General features: G+C 43.0%; 1 protein-coding gene across 1 annotated transcript in view; it reads left to right on the top strand.

The window, feature by feature from the left end:
• Positions 1-9,132: 9,132 nt before the first annotated feature.
• The window catches only part of Itgb6 (integrin beta 6), a 124,312-nt gene continuing 119,511 nt past the window's right edge, over positions 9,133-13,933 (top strand). Inside the window, exon 1 of the mRNA NM_001159564.1 lies at positions 9,133-9,320. The gene's annotated coding sequence lies outside the window, so the exon portion shown is untranslated. The remainder of the gene's footprint in view (positions 9,321-13,933) is intronic.

Below are 13,933 nucleotides of genomic sequence, written 5' to 3'. Positions count from 1 at the left end.
GAGTTGTTAGTGTGCAAACAAGTGGTCTCTGACTCTCGTGCCTTCTCTAGGGCTCTCTTCCTTCTTCTGTTTGTCTCGTTCAACTGCAATAGTTAGTTATTTCTCTTTTTATTTTATTTCTCTCCCTCAGAAGCCTGTTTGTTTTCTTTGTTGTTGTTGTTGTTGTTTCCAACACAGGGTTTTGCTGTGTAGCTCTGGCTGTCCTGGAATTCACTTTGTAGACCAGGCTGGCCTCCTGTGTGCTAGGATTGAAGGTGTGCACGGGGAATGCCCAGTGACTGTTTGTTTTTGAGAGACAGAAGGGGATTGGCTCTGGATGAGAAGCGAGGTGAGGAGGGAGTGGGAGGAAAATGTTCTAAGGATCTAACGTCAGAGGCCTTCCATGGGACTTCGAATCACCTTTCTGTCATTACTTATAAGTGAGGGGAAAATGGCACATCAGCTTGACACATGGGCAGCAACAGGTTTTCTTTAGATTATTACAGCATTTAGTTGACACTGAGGCAGATGGAAATTTATTGGGGACTTTTGAATAGAACCTCTCTCTGTTCAGCTGGTAGATGAGACCAGGGGAACCGCAAAGGGTGACTCAGTGCAGACGGTGCCCCCCTGTGTTTTCTCGGGAGCACAGCAATGATGATTTAGTACGGACTGTGTGTCTGTCTCTCCTGTGTTTTCTCCGTAGCACACCTTTCTAGCTAAAAGAGGCACCAAACCCAGGTGTAAAAATAAACGGAACTTAACCCACAGGTGACTTAGATCACAAAATGCTAAGCCTTTCTCATCAAATGACACACATTAAATTCAGCCCATATCGATATAAAGTCAGTATGCAACCTTAATAAGACAATAGAGGCGAGGATGGGGAAAATATGGAACAATATTATTTCATGTTCCATCTTTAAGTTGTTCTGTTTAATTATCACAATGTATTGGTTTAGTGGCCTACACATATGACTTATGTGCTGTAAATACCTGCTTAAAATCTTCGGCTACCGTGATGTGCTAATAAAGCTTAGAAACCACAGGGTTTGTAGCGAAGGAAGGAAGGAAGGAAGGAAGGAAGGAAGGAAGGAAGGAAGGAAGGAAGGAAGAAGGAAGGAAGGAAGGAAGGAAGGAAGGAAGGAAGGAAGGAAGGAAGGAAGGAAGGAAGGAAATGTCTATGGACATCCAAATTTTAGGCCTTCACAAATTATTCTGTGTTCAGTTTGACTTCAAAGAAAACAAAATAAGGAAAATGAGGGCCAAGAGCCTTGCCAGAGTCAGGAGTGTGTACATTTGGTTGACTGCCACCTCTCAGAACATTTTAGAAATATTCGGACTGTAGTTGGAGACCTAAGGGACCACCCACTAGTACAAAAAAAAAAAAGCCTTCCAAAAACAACAGGGGTCAAAATGAGGGCCAGCCCCTCCCCATTTCTGGGCTCAGGCCAGGGCAGGCTGGGTGTGACAGTAATCTTGTCCAACTCAGCTTGCATCTCAAAGGCATTCCTGAGTGTCACTTTCGGCAGGAACCCTGGAAATGAATGTTATCACAGCATGCAGAGCTTGGAGTTGACAGGAAACATTGCAGGCAGAGAAGAGCCATGCAGACTAGACAGGGGACCAGCCTGGAGCTGGGATCCCTCAGCATGCCCTTTCTCTGATGCCGCCAGCAAAACAAGAGCTCAGCCTCAGGCAGAGCTGTGAACTGGATACTTATTTATTGCCTGGATTTTCAAGCAAATGGCTATGAAAATACATTCCTGGAGCAGGAATCTCGTTACAGGGTTCTGAAAGTGGAAGCTGCTTCCAAGTTGCCGCGCATTTTCAGGATTTCTCACTGATTAAAATTAAAATCTGGCTGTAAATCGAGGGACCTGTGGAGATGTGGCACCACCAGGAAGGTATCTTGCACCCTCTAGATATTCCCCTCGAAGGCGAGCAAAGTCTAAACCACCATTGTTGGTACCAAAGTAGTTTCATATCCCTGTACAAGCCTCCAGATGACAGAACCCTTGAAGAAGGAAACTAGCCTTCTCTGCAATTAGCAAGAAGAAACTGATATCAGCAAGTCACTTCCTGAACCATATCTTTGTAAATTAAATACCTGCTCATTGTTACCACTTTGCTGTTTGTTTGCTTTTTTGACTATCCATCAGGGCGGGCGTTGAATAAATCCTGCTTTTCAACCCCCTGCTCAGCTCAAAGAAGACCATCAAAGCACTAAAAGTCTCTGGGTGAACGCAAGTGCCATATCCTCTGTACCACATCCACACTGTGAGGGGGTTGTGAGCAGATCTTGCCTTTTTTCAGGACTGTGGGTTCCAAACTAGGTTTACCCCTTTTCATGCCAGCAAATAAGGGAGCAGCCAAGTCATTCTCCCAAGAGCATTTTCAAAGTGCAGAGGAGCATCCAGCACCCCTGGGTGTTTATCCTTTCCTCAGTCCCCTGCTTCAGCTCGTGGCAAAGTCTGTCTCTGCCTCTTCCCACTTAAGGATGACACACATACACTTTTAACCAAGCTCTCGCTTTGAGAAATAAAGGTGACGTCTTGATTTATCGTGACTTGAACTGCACCCTTGGCAATTCCAACAGGTTCCTGGGACTTGAGGCATGTCTGTCATGTTTTATGGCTGGGGCCATTTCCATCTTGGCTGAAGAGCTGAGAGTGGAATTTTAACGATGAATTTCCTTGTGTTTAATAAGCTAAAGTCAAAAGGCCGTAGTCTGCTTTCCGATATGCACGAACAACTTCCAACTAGACTTACTCATGTGCATCTGAGTCTAGCTAAAACACTCCAACTCTTGGGCACTATTCAATAACGTACCTAAAAACAAAACAAAACAAAAACCCAGCCTTTTAAAGGTGCATAAAGAATATAGAAGAATGTAAAGGCATGAGTAGAATAATCAAAACTGTTTTATTCTTTTGGGTAAAGTGTTTGGTTTTCAAGGAAACAATCCCATTTGGACATTCTCATCTCTAGAGTTGCTTGTCTCTTCCACCCTTACTCCATTCACGCCCGCATCTCTCTGAGCCTGTCTTGAAAGGCTCATTAGACTGGCTCCATGCTGTTACTTAAGGGGCTGCTATGTTTTCCCTGGAACACAATATGCCTGGGTTCAAAAGAAGTCAGACCAAGTTCCTTTCTGACAATAGTTATATGGACTTGGGAAACGTGGTATCGAGTCATCTCTAAACTATTGGCTTTGCCATCATATAGTATTAAGAATTCAAAAAAAAAATTGATGTTCAAACTATCCTTCTAATTTAAAGCATGTTCCAGCTCTTAAGGCTATTATGTGCCCTCAGGAGAAAGCAGATGTTGAATGTGGGAGATTTCTTAAAAGAACTTTGTTTCATCAGTTAAAAAATAAAGTGTGTGTGTGTGTAAACATGCACACACACACACACACACACACACACACACACACACACATTGTGCCTGGTAATAAAAATGGAGATGGTAAAGATAACCTTATCTAACAATGACTGGGGGAACAGTATGGAGGAACTACTTAGGAAATCAATCCCAATGAATATTGGTAGCAGTGAGACAGATTATGTCTCCTTTGATCCAATAGCTCCACATATAAAAGTTTGCTATCAGAAATTTAAAAAATAGCAATAGAGAACTGGCACGTCTAGAAAACGAGTGTTTGAGCTTCCTACTCCATATCCCTAGTGGGATGATGCTTAAGTTAAACTCTTGTAATATTAGATGTGGATCCCATTTTGTAATAACAAGACTACTTTAAAAAGTATTGGAAAGAAATAGAAGATAACTTTTCAACAGTAGCTGTTATAAGATACCTTGTATAGGATTCTTGGAAGTACTGGATTTTGAAGTATCATACCTTAGCTAAATATATTTCCTTTTTTTCATTTTTTATTGGGCATTTATTTTATTTACATTTCCAATGCTATCCCAAAAGTTCCCCACACACTCCCCCACCCACACACTCCTACTTCTTGGCCCTGGCGTTCGCCTGTACTGAGGCATATACAGTTTGCACGACCAATGGGCCTCTCTTTCCACTGATAGCCAACTAGGCCATCATCTGATTCATATGCAGCTAGAGACACGAGATCCGGGGGGGTACTGGTTAGTTCATATTGTTGTTCCACCTATAGGATTGCAGATCCCTTTAGCTCCTTGGGTACTTTCTCTAGCTCCTCCATTGAGGGCCCTGTGATCCATCTAATAGCTGACTGTGAGCATCCACTTCTGTGTTTGCTAGGCCCCGGCATAGTCTCACAAGAGACAGCTCTACCTGGGTCATTTCAGCAAAATCTTGCTAGTGTATGCAATGGTGTCAGTGTTTGGAAGCTGATTATGGGATGGATCCCCGGATATGGCAGTCTCTAGATGGTCCATCCTTTCATCACAGCTCCAAACTTTGTCTCTGTAACTCCTTTCATGGGTGTTTTGTTGCCAATTCTAAGACGGGGCAGTGTCCACACTTTGGTCTTCGTTCTTCTTGAGTTTCATGCATTTAGCAAATTGTATCTTATGTCTTGGGTATCCTAGGTTTGGGGCTAATATCCACTTATCAGTGAGTACATATTGTGTGAGTTCCTTTGTGATTGGGTTACCTCACTCAGGATGATGCCCTCCAGGTCAGACCAATTTCCCTTATGAATATCGATGCAAAAATCCTCAATAAAGTTCTCGCTAACTGAATCCAAGAACACATCAAAACAATCATCCATCCTGACCAAGTAGGTTTTATCCCAGGGATGCAGGGATGGTTCGATATACGGAAATCCATCAATGTAATCCAGTATATAAACAAACTCAAAGACAAAAACCACATGATCATCTCCTTAGATGCGGAGAAAGCATTTGACAAAATCCAACACCCATTCATGATAAAAGTCTTGGAAAGATCAGGAAATCAAGGCCCATACCTAAACATGATAAAAGCAATCTACAGCAAACCAGTAGCCAACATCAAAGTAAATGGTGAGAATCTGGAAGCAATCCCACTAAAATCAGGGACTAGACAAGGCTGCTCAAAATATCACTTTTTGCAGATGATATGATAGTATATATAAATGACCCTAAAAATTCCACCAGAGAACTCCTAAGCCTGATAAACAGCTTCAATGAAGTAGCTGGATATAAAATTAACTCAAACAAGTCAATGGCCTTTCTCTACACAAAGAATAAACAGGCTGAGAAAGAAATTAGGGAAACAACACCCTTCTCAATAGTCACAAATAATATAAAATATCTCGGCGTGACTCTAACTAAGGAAGTGAAAGATCTGTATGATAAGAACTTCAAGTCTCTGAAGAAAGAAATTAAAGAAGATCTCAGAAGATGGAAAGATCTCCCATGCTCATGGATTGGCAGGATCAATATAGTAAAAATGGCTATCTTGCCAAAAGCAATCTACAGATTCAATGCAATTCCCATCAAAATTCCAACTCAATTCTTCAACGAATTAGAAAGGGCAATTGGCAGATTCATCTGGAATAACAAAAAACCTAGGATAGCAAAAACTCTCCTCAAGGATAAAAGAACCTCTGGTGGAATCACCATGCCTGACCTAAAGCTGTACTACAGAGCAATTGTGATATAAACTGCATGGTACTGGTATAGCAACAGACAAGTAGACCAATGGAATAGAATTGAAGACCCAGAGATGAACCCACACACCTATGGTCACTTGATCTTTGACAAGGGAGCTAAAACCATCCAGTGGAAAAAAGACAGCATTTTCAACAAATGGTGCTGGCACAACTGGCAGTTATCACATAGAAGAATGCAAATTGATCCATTTCTATCTCCTTGTACTAAGGTCAAATCTAAGTGGATTAAGGAACTCCACATAAAACCAGAGACACTGAAACTTATAGAGGAGAAAGTAGGGAAAAGCCTTGAAGATATAGGTACAGGGGGAAAATTCCTGAATAGACCAGCAATAGCTTGTGCTGTAAGATCGAGAATCGACAAATGGGACCTCATAAAGTTGCACAGCCTCTGCAAGGCAAAAGACACTGTCAATAAGACAAAAAGACCACCAACAGATTGGAAAAGGATCTTTACCTATCCTAAATCAGATAGGGGACTAATATTCAATATATATAAAGAACTCAAGAAGGTGGACTCCAGAAAATCAAGTAACCCCATTAAAAAAATGGGGCTCAGAGCTAAACAAAGAATTCTCACCTGAGGAATACCAAATGGCTGAGAAGCACCTGAAAAAATGTTCAACATCCTTAATCATCAGGGAAATGCAAATCAAAACAACCCTGAGATTCTACCTCATACCAGTCAGAATGGCTAAGATCAAAAATTCAGGTGACAGCAGATGCTGGCGAGGATGTGGAGAAAGAGGAACACTCCTCCATTGTTGGTGGGATTGCAAGCTTGTACAACCACTCTGGAAATCAGTCTGGCAGTTTCTCAGAAAATTGGACATAGTACTACAGGAGGATCCTGCAATACCTCTCCTGGGCATATATCCAGAAGATGTTCCAACTGGTAAGAAGGACACATGCTCCACTATATTCATAGCAGCCTTATTTATAATAGCCAGAAGCTGGAAAGAACCCAGATGCCCCTCAACAGAGGAATAGATACAGAAAATGTGGTAATTTACACAATGGAGTACTACTGAGCTATTAAAAAGAATGAATTTATGAAATTCCTAGGCAAATATGTTTCTTAAATAGCCTTCCAATTAATCAAAGCTCTTCCTCGCCTATCCCTGAAAAAATGGTATGGAGACATTGTCCTGGGTGCTTTTATCTTATTTTGGCATCCAGCTCTCTGTAAGTTCATAGATATCCAGGCTAGAGCATTTGGCATCTGCTCAAATAGCAAATGCTTGGATTTAGTCAGTGAGTGTCATGAGGCCACCATCAAAGGAGCATTCAGTCATTGCACACACCCCCTCCTCCCCAAACAGCATGGTTCCTGTTACTTAAGCCTCAAGAATGCTGAGCAGCAGTGACCTGTGTCCTGGTAGGAGAGCCTATGTCTATGTTTCTGTCAACTGAGCTGGAGGTAGGGATACTGGGGATGCAGGAATGACTACGGATGGAGTTGGTACACTGAGAAGAGATGGCCATATTCAGATGGGAAAGTTCATCCCATCTGCACGGAACATTGAAGTCTAGACAAAAAGGTGGCTGCAACAAATAAAGAGCATTCATTAGTTAGCAAAAGTGAAAAGAAACCTACAAAATGAGCAGAACACATGCACACGTGGTCTTTTAACTCCCTCAGAAGTAGCAGCAGTATCTTCATATGAAAGCCAAATCTAGTGGTTTGCTTTGTTGGTAATATTGTGAAGCACCATAGGGGGTAGTTACTTTTCTTGTCTCTGTGTCAAAAGCAAGGGAGAGAGAGTTGACTTTGGTATACAGTCTGGGGGTACAGACCATCACAGTTGGAAGGTTAGGCAGCAGGAGTGGAGAAATCTGGTCACATTCTAAGCACAATCGGGAAGTGGGACCAGACGGATGCTGATGCTTATGTCTTGTCTCTTTTGTCAGCTCAGAACTCCAGAGCATGGAATGGTACTACCTACATTCAGAGTGGATTTTCTTCCCTCCATTAAACCTCTCTGGAAATACCCACACGAACATGCCCAGAAGTGTCTCTCCTGGGTAATTCTAATTCCAGTCAAAATGACAGTGATGATTAACCTCCACAGGTAATTTTTCTTCCGTTTCAGCACATCCTATGGCTGACTTATATGTGGAACCTCATGCACTGTGAGGTGGAGTCTTTCACCAGGAAGAAGGAAGGTCAGGGGAGGCCACCCAGGAAAGGAGCTTAATAGAGAAGAGGAACTCCTGTGACAAAACTGGAGTCAGGTTTTGAATTTCAAATGGAAATGTTTTCTCACATCTGAGTTCATTTAAAAGGACAAATATGTGCTTCCATTACAGGAAATTAACAGCCCATTAAGGAAGGCTCCTGGAATCAAGAGAGATATGAAAGGTGGTTTGGAAGTTTCATCACACTTATACCCTACCCTCCTACCCCCACCTCCACCCCCTCCCCCCCCCCCCCCACACACACACTTCTGATGGATAAGCTCAGATGCTAGCAGTTTTTCTAAAATCCCACAGCCAGTGGAGTCTGGATTCAAACCTGGGTCTCTCAGCTTTCTCTGTTCTTGCTCCAACATTCCTCAAACCCTACAGCAGTTGCAAGCTGCTAAACCGTATCAGTATGCCCACTGCGTGTTCAAGCAGCAATGTAGCATGACTCAAAGGGCTTTGGAGCCAGAAATTTTAAATCCTGAATCTCAGGGGCTGTGTAGCTCTGGACAGCTCAACTGACTTCTCTGAACAGCAGGTTCATCTATAAAGCAAGGACTATATGCTCTACCCCATGGCTTTAGGATGGAAATAAATGGGCCAGTGCATACCAAGTGCTAGGTGAAGCTCTCGGCATGCCGCAGGAGCTCAGAAATAGTGTTGATCACTAAAGTCACACCACCTTCTTAGAGACCTGAACTTTCAACTTTAGCCTAGAAAGAGTGGTCATAATAATTCACTCTTCTTGACAAACGCTGTTTGGACATTTCTGTTCTCAGCTGTGCCTGGCCAAAATAAACCTAATCCAATCTGGCCCAGTTACTGCTTGGCACCATTTTGAACACTAGTCTCATCAGTTGTTATTTTCAGTCTCTGGTTTTCCCAAACAGGCCATTTTTAGAGAGTAGTGAGTTTAAACCTAAGCTGCCAATAAAATAGATTTATCTTGAAAACAGCAGGGCCCTTCTGAAGGAATGTCAATATAAATACACACAGGGTCCAGGGATTCTCTGCAAGTATTGTCACTGGCCTGGGTATGTGCTCAACTATGAACTCTCGAAATTCTATTTTGGGGGGTTCGTGTCTATATATATTTTACCAACCCAGCCATCCACTAGGTTTGGATGTCCTTTCAGAGTGAACTTGATCCTGTTTCACTTTTGGTCTCCCTCCAGAGGAGCGAATGCGCTGGCATAGCTCTGCCATTTGTCAGCCAGAAGTCTGGCTCCACATTTGCTCGTCAATCTAAAGCTAACCTATTCTCATCCGCGCGCTTGCGCGCGCTTGGGGGTTTGTGTAAATCAGCCAGGCGCTCTGTCACTCAGCAGCAGTATCTTTGCCTAGCGGTGTACACCCACATGCCTTTATGAAATGCCTCATTATGCCGGTGGAAGAAATAGTCCCATGAATGTGCTTTTTCAGGGATGGTGACAACAGAATGTTTTAAGTCTATTCACTACCACAAGGATCAATGGCACTTCTGCCAAAGACTTTGCTCACGGGTACAGTAACGCATGTCAGCACTTTCTGAGATTAGAGGGTCTCCCGTGCGAGGTAAGTGGACCAAGTTTTCTGCATGGCTAACAAATGCAACCCCCAGTTTCAGAGCTGAGTGTTTCCTATCTGGCCACGGATCATTACAGACCAACTCTGCTTTGGGGATCCATAATGGCATTTCAACTTTCTCAGCACTTGGGAACCCACAAGTGTGACCCCCAGGTTTATAAAAGAGCCCCCCTTCTTAGTGCAGTGTGCTTTATTCTCTCTTCCTACACTCAGACCCACACGTGCTATAATCAGCTGCTTCAAGAAATGTGTAGTAGTCAAAGGACAGTAGTTCATATATTTATATTCTCTTGATGTTTGGTAATATGTTTGGTATCATGCTTTAATCGTGAATTAGGTGGTCTTTTTAAAAATATTTTAAGATACTTGCTTCCATTTGAAGTGACTGTGATTCTCTTTTAAATGGGTGGTGAGACTAGACTTCATTGGTTCTTTCTGGCATTCCCAAAAGGCACAAAATGACTGATCAACTGAGAATATATATATATACACATATATATACACACGAATATATATACACACACGTATATATATACACACACATGCATATATATGTGTATGTGTGTATGTTTATATGTAGGTATATATGTGTGTGTTTATATGCATGTATATATATATACATACATATATGTGTGTACATATGTATGTATGTATGTGTGTATATATGTATGTGTGTATATATATATATATATATATATATATATATATATATATATATGTTTGTATTGACATGCCAATGTGACCAGTTAACTTTAGTGTCTCCTGGTTATACAGTGGTATTTTAATGTCCAGATAATACAGGAAAATCATGGGGGAAGAGGAGATGGGAAGACTGTCACTCCTAGCTTCTACAGAGAGCATGTTTTATTTCTGTGAGTGGAAAGCCTAATGTCATTACCATTCACTGTGAGAACTCTAAGTAAGACCAATACTGCATTTTTAAAAAATTCAATATCTGTGAAAGGTTATTCATCTAAGAAATGTACCCCCTAAAATTAAGGACTCGCAGACATAACTATATTGTATTGGCCCTCAAAGTGTCTAAAATGGGCAGGATATAGATTCTGTTTAGAGAGCAATAGCTTTTTCCTCACTGTTGTGGATTTTGGACAGCTACAGCAGATCATAGGAATTTAATACTGAATTCCAACCATGAAGTCACTTGGTCACACTACAAGCATTAGCGTCTGCTTAAGTAAAATTGTGTGTGTCATAGTGAAATACAAATCCTAGCTTCCCAGAGCAGTTCCTTCCAGGGTAGCCTTTTCTCTCTGACTTCTGCCCTCTAGTGTTCGCAGCATGAAGTGCAGTCTCAAAAGTTTAAATTTGAAATATAATGATATTTTTGCGATGTCTCAGTATTTTCCCCAGACACCATACGTTAAAGCAAACTTACAGCTAGATGTGCTGACTGGGGCATCGTGTGATGTCAGGGATTTTTCATCTGAGGTTTCAAACCCATCTTCAGGCTCCTAAAGAGCCATTGACTTTGTGTCTAGTTCTTAAGGGTTAAACCCCTCTTCTGCTTTGAATCCTTGCATCTGAATTTGCTTCTACTGTGGTATGCAGAAAGGTAAATAATGCTAATAACTAAGGCATGCAATCAGGAATTACTATAACACGTTCCCCAAGAGGTGGGGGGGGGGGGCATACATTTTGATTACGTAAGAGGTTCAAGGTTTTTAAATTTGACTCTAGAAAAAAAGTGACTGATTTCTTAAAGTTCTTCCAGAAAGCTGGTGCATGTTGACAGTCACAGAACCTCTGAGTCAAACTCAGGGTCTCACTGTGCTTTGACTACACTATTTTTCTTTACTGAAAACAAATTAGGCTTCCAAAGCTGTCTGTAGCTATTACTGCTACCAGGAAAACCGGCCCCAGCTGCTTGTGAGTGCTAACAATAGACCAAGGTCATCCGGGGACCTACCCGGACTGCTCACATGGACAGTACCCACACCTAGCCACAGTGCCTAGTTAGCTCTGCCAAGCTGGCTAGACCAGCCAGGCCAGGCAAGACTGCTATTTTCAGTCGGAGTTCCTAAGAGAAAGCCCTTGACTGCCCTTCAGGCTGCTGGCATTTAATTTTCTACTCAGTCATTCTGAACTACTTTCTGTCCTACGCGCGACGACCTCTCTGGCTCACTTTGTCCTACCTTTTAGGGGACCCCTAAGGCAGGTTCACAGGTATGTCATACTGTGACATTAAAATGAATCTTTTGTGGAACAGGAAAAAAAAAAAAGCTCACCCACTCACGGTTCTGTGTCATCAAATTGCTTCACCGATTGCCTGCACAGGACACCTCAGGCTGTTTCAGACTCCCTTACCCTCTTGTCGTCCTAGCCTCCAGCCACAGCCAGGCCAGGTCTTATCCATGCAGATTGGCCAACATCTGCTGGAGTCTTCTCTTCTCCTCTCCCATGGTCATGTAACTACAGGTCATCTTTTCTCCATGCCTCCAACCTACCACCATCTTAGGAGCTGATCTGGAATTATAACCCTGGTCTACCGGTTTGGGCCTGTTTATCCCACTGACTTGGGGAGCTAAAAGACTAACTGGGAATGTCTTGGGGAGTAAGGAGTTAAGTCAAAAGGTGGAAGGAGCAAGGAAGGGGATGGTGTCTGCTGCCTTGTGAGTACAGCCCAATGCTGCAAGACTTGGAAACCAAGGGGATATTAACACAGAGACGGCATGCTACAGGTGGTAGTGTGTGTACACCTCTAATCCCAACTCTCAGAGGGCAGAGATAAGGAGATAGATCTCTGTGAGTTCAAGGGTAACCTGGTCTATAGAACAAGTTCCAAGACATCTAGGGTACACAAAGAAACCCTGTCTGGAAAAAGCAAACAACAACAACCACAAAACCAAAACAAAAAACAAAACAAACAAACAAAAACCAGAGACAGCCACCGCATACACCTCACACCTCACACATGCTACGCCTCCAGACTTGCTCATTTAATGACCGTACACTTGGATCATCTGTAAATTCCCAGTGTCCATGAAGGGTGAACCTGGAAAAGTCAGCTTCCAGCCCTGTAACTAGCACACATCCTCCCACTGTTCCCGCTGTGTGATCTAGCCCTTTTAACAGAGGCATGCAGAAAGGCTGACTGGGGGAAACTGGCAGTCTTCGCTGGCCCTCTATCCTTGCACAGGCTTACTGTGGTCAACCGTGTGGCTAGGTAGTCACTATGACCACAGCGCGGAACAGATGAATGGTGGAAGGCAAAATCTGGCCTCCAACTGGATTTCTCAGCAATTTGATTGTTAGGCATAGCATGTCCTATCTTGTTTTTTTTTTTCCTTTCATCCCTCATTTATTTGCTCAAAATTCTTGGCAATTTGGGTTAGGTGTAGTGGGTGTGGTTCCTTTGTAGGTCTCTTTTGGGCCCAGATGATCAGTGCAGGCTGAGACTCCTGTGAGCTCATGTCACGGAGAACAGGCAGTCTGTTGACATGTGTCCTCAGCTGTGTGGCCTCACAGGTAAGTTTAACCTTAGTTTCACCTTTGCCCCACCGTTGCCCCATGGATACACTGTAGCAGTAGCTGCAAGCCTCCGGTTTTATTTTTCAGATCCCTGCCAGTTTGTACCAGTCTGCTAGAATCCCTTTGTCACATGGTCCAAAGCAGAACTAAGGAGTAGAGATAGGAAGAGTCCAAAGAGGCTGCTGTGTACAAAGGCATGGGTTGGGGGCCATTTCTCAATCTACTGCAGAGACCATCTCAGGGCTGTCTTTCTGAAGCCTACGTGTAAGTCTGAGGAGGCCCCTGCCTTCAACAACCACCACCACAAACCATGACACTTCATGTAAGTCTGACCAGACACTGGAGAGAGGGCTCTGTCTGTCCTAATGAAGGCCAACCAGTCCCTGCCCGGCTTTCTGGGGACAGACAGATAACAAACACTCCTGTAGTAACCGATGAGCCTCCCAGAGCTTACGGGAATGGAAAGACAAGATGACTCCAAAGATATCTAAGGAAGAGAAACTTCGACATGCCCTATGAGGTACAGGCAAACATACTGTTGCAGAAAGTATTGGAGATGTAGGACATTATTGGGCTCCATTCTTACACAGCAACAAGGCAGTGTGGTCCACATGAGCTCCCTCCCCCTAGCCACATGCCCTCCAATTGAATGCAGTCCCCCCTTGATTCCTTCTGGTATGTTCGATTACCTCAACTACCTTTTAGAACTAGAAGCAGGTGTTGGTTACCATTTGTCCGGCTCTGAACCCACTGTGAAGAACTGGGGACAATATGCTAGTCTCCACTGAAAATGAGAAAGCTAGAGACACATTAGCAGGCTCTGAGCCACTGAAGGAAAGGATATTCATATGTGAGAAATATATGTGGAGAATGAGTCTGAGTAGGGGGAAAAAAGTACCTTAGAGATGCTATTAAATAATAGCTTTATCCACTATCCATCTGTCCATTCACTTCCTCCTTCCTAGCTTCCTTCCTTCACATTGCCTACCCAGACCCCATAGTCATTTGAGGTTTTCACTCTTGATGCATGAATATGTATTTCCCAAGCAAAGTCTTGAATAACCTGAAAGGTCTTTCTTCTTGTCACTCTCTGCACTCTGGGCAAAGTGGAG

The sequence above is a fragment of the Mus musculus genome, chromosome 2, assembly GCF_000001635.26.
Source record: "Mus musculus strain C57BL/6J chromosome 2, GRCm38.p6 C57BL/6J".
NCBI lineage: Eukaryota > Metazoa > Chordata > Mammalia > Rodentia > Muridae > Mus > Mus musculus.
Note: the sequence above shows the minus strand (reverse complement) of the source record. Positions and strands in the feature narration are given on the sequence as shown.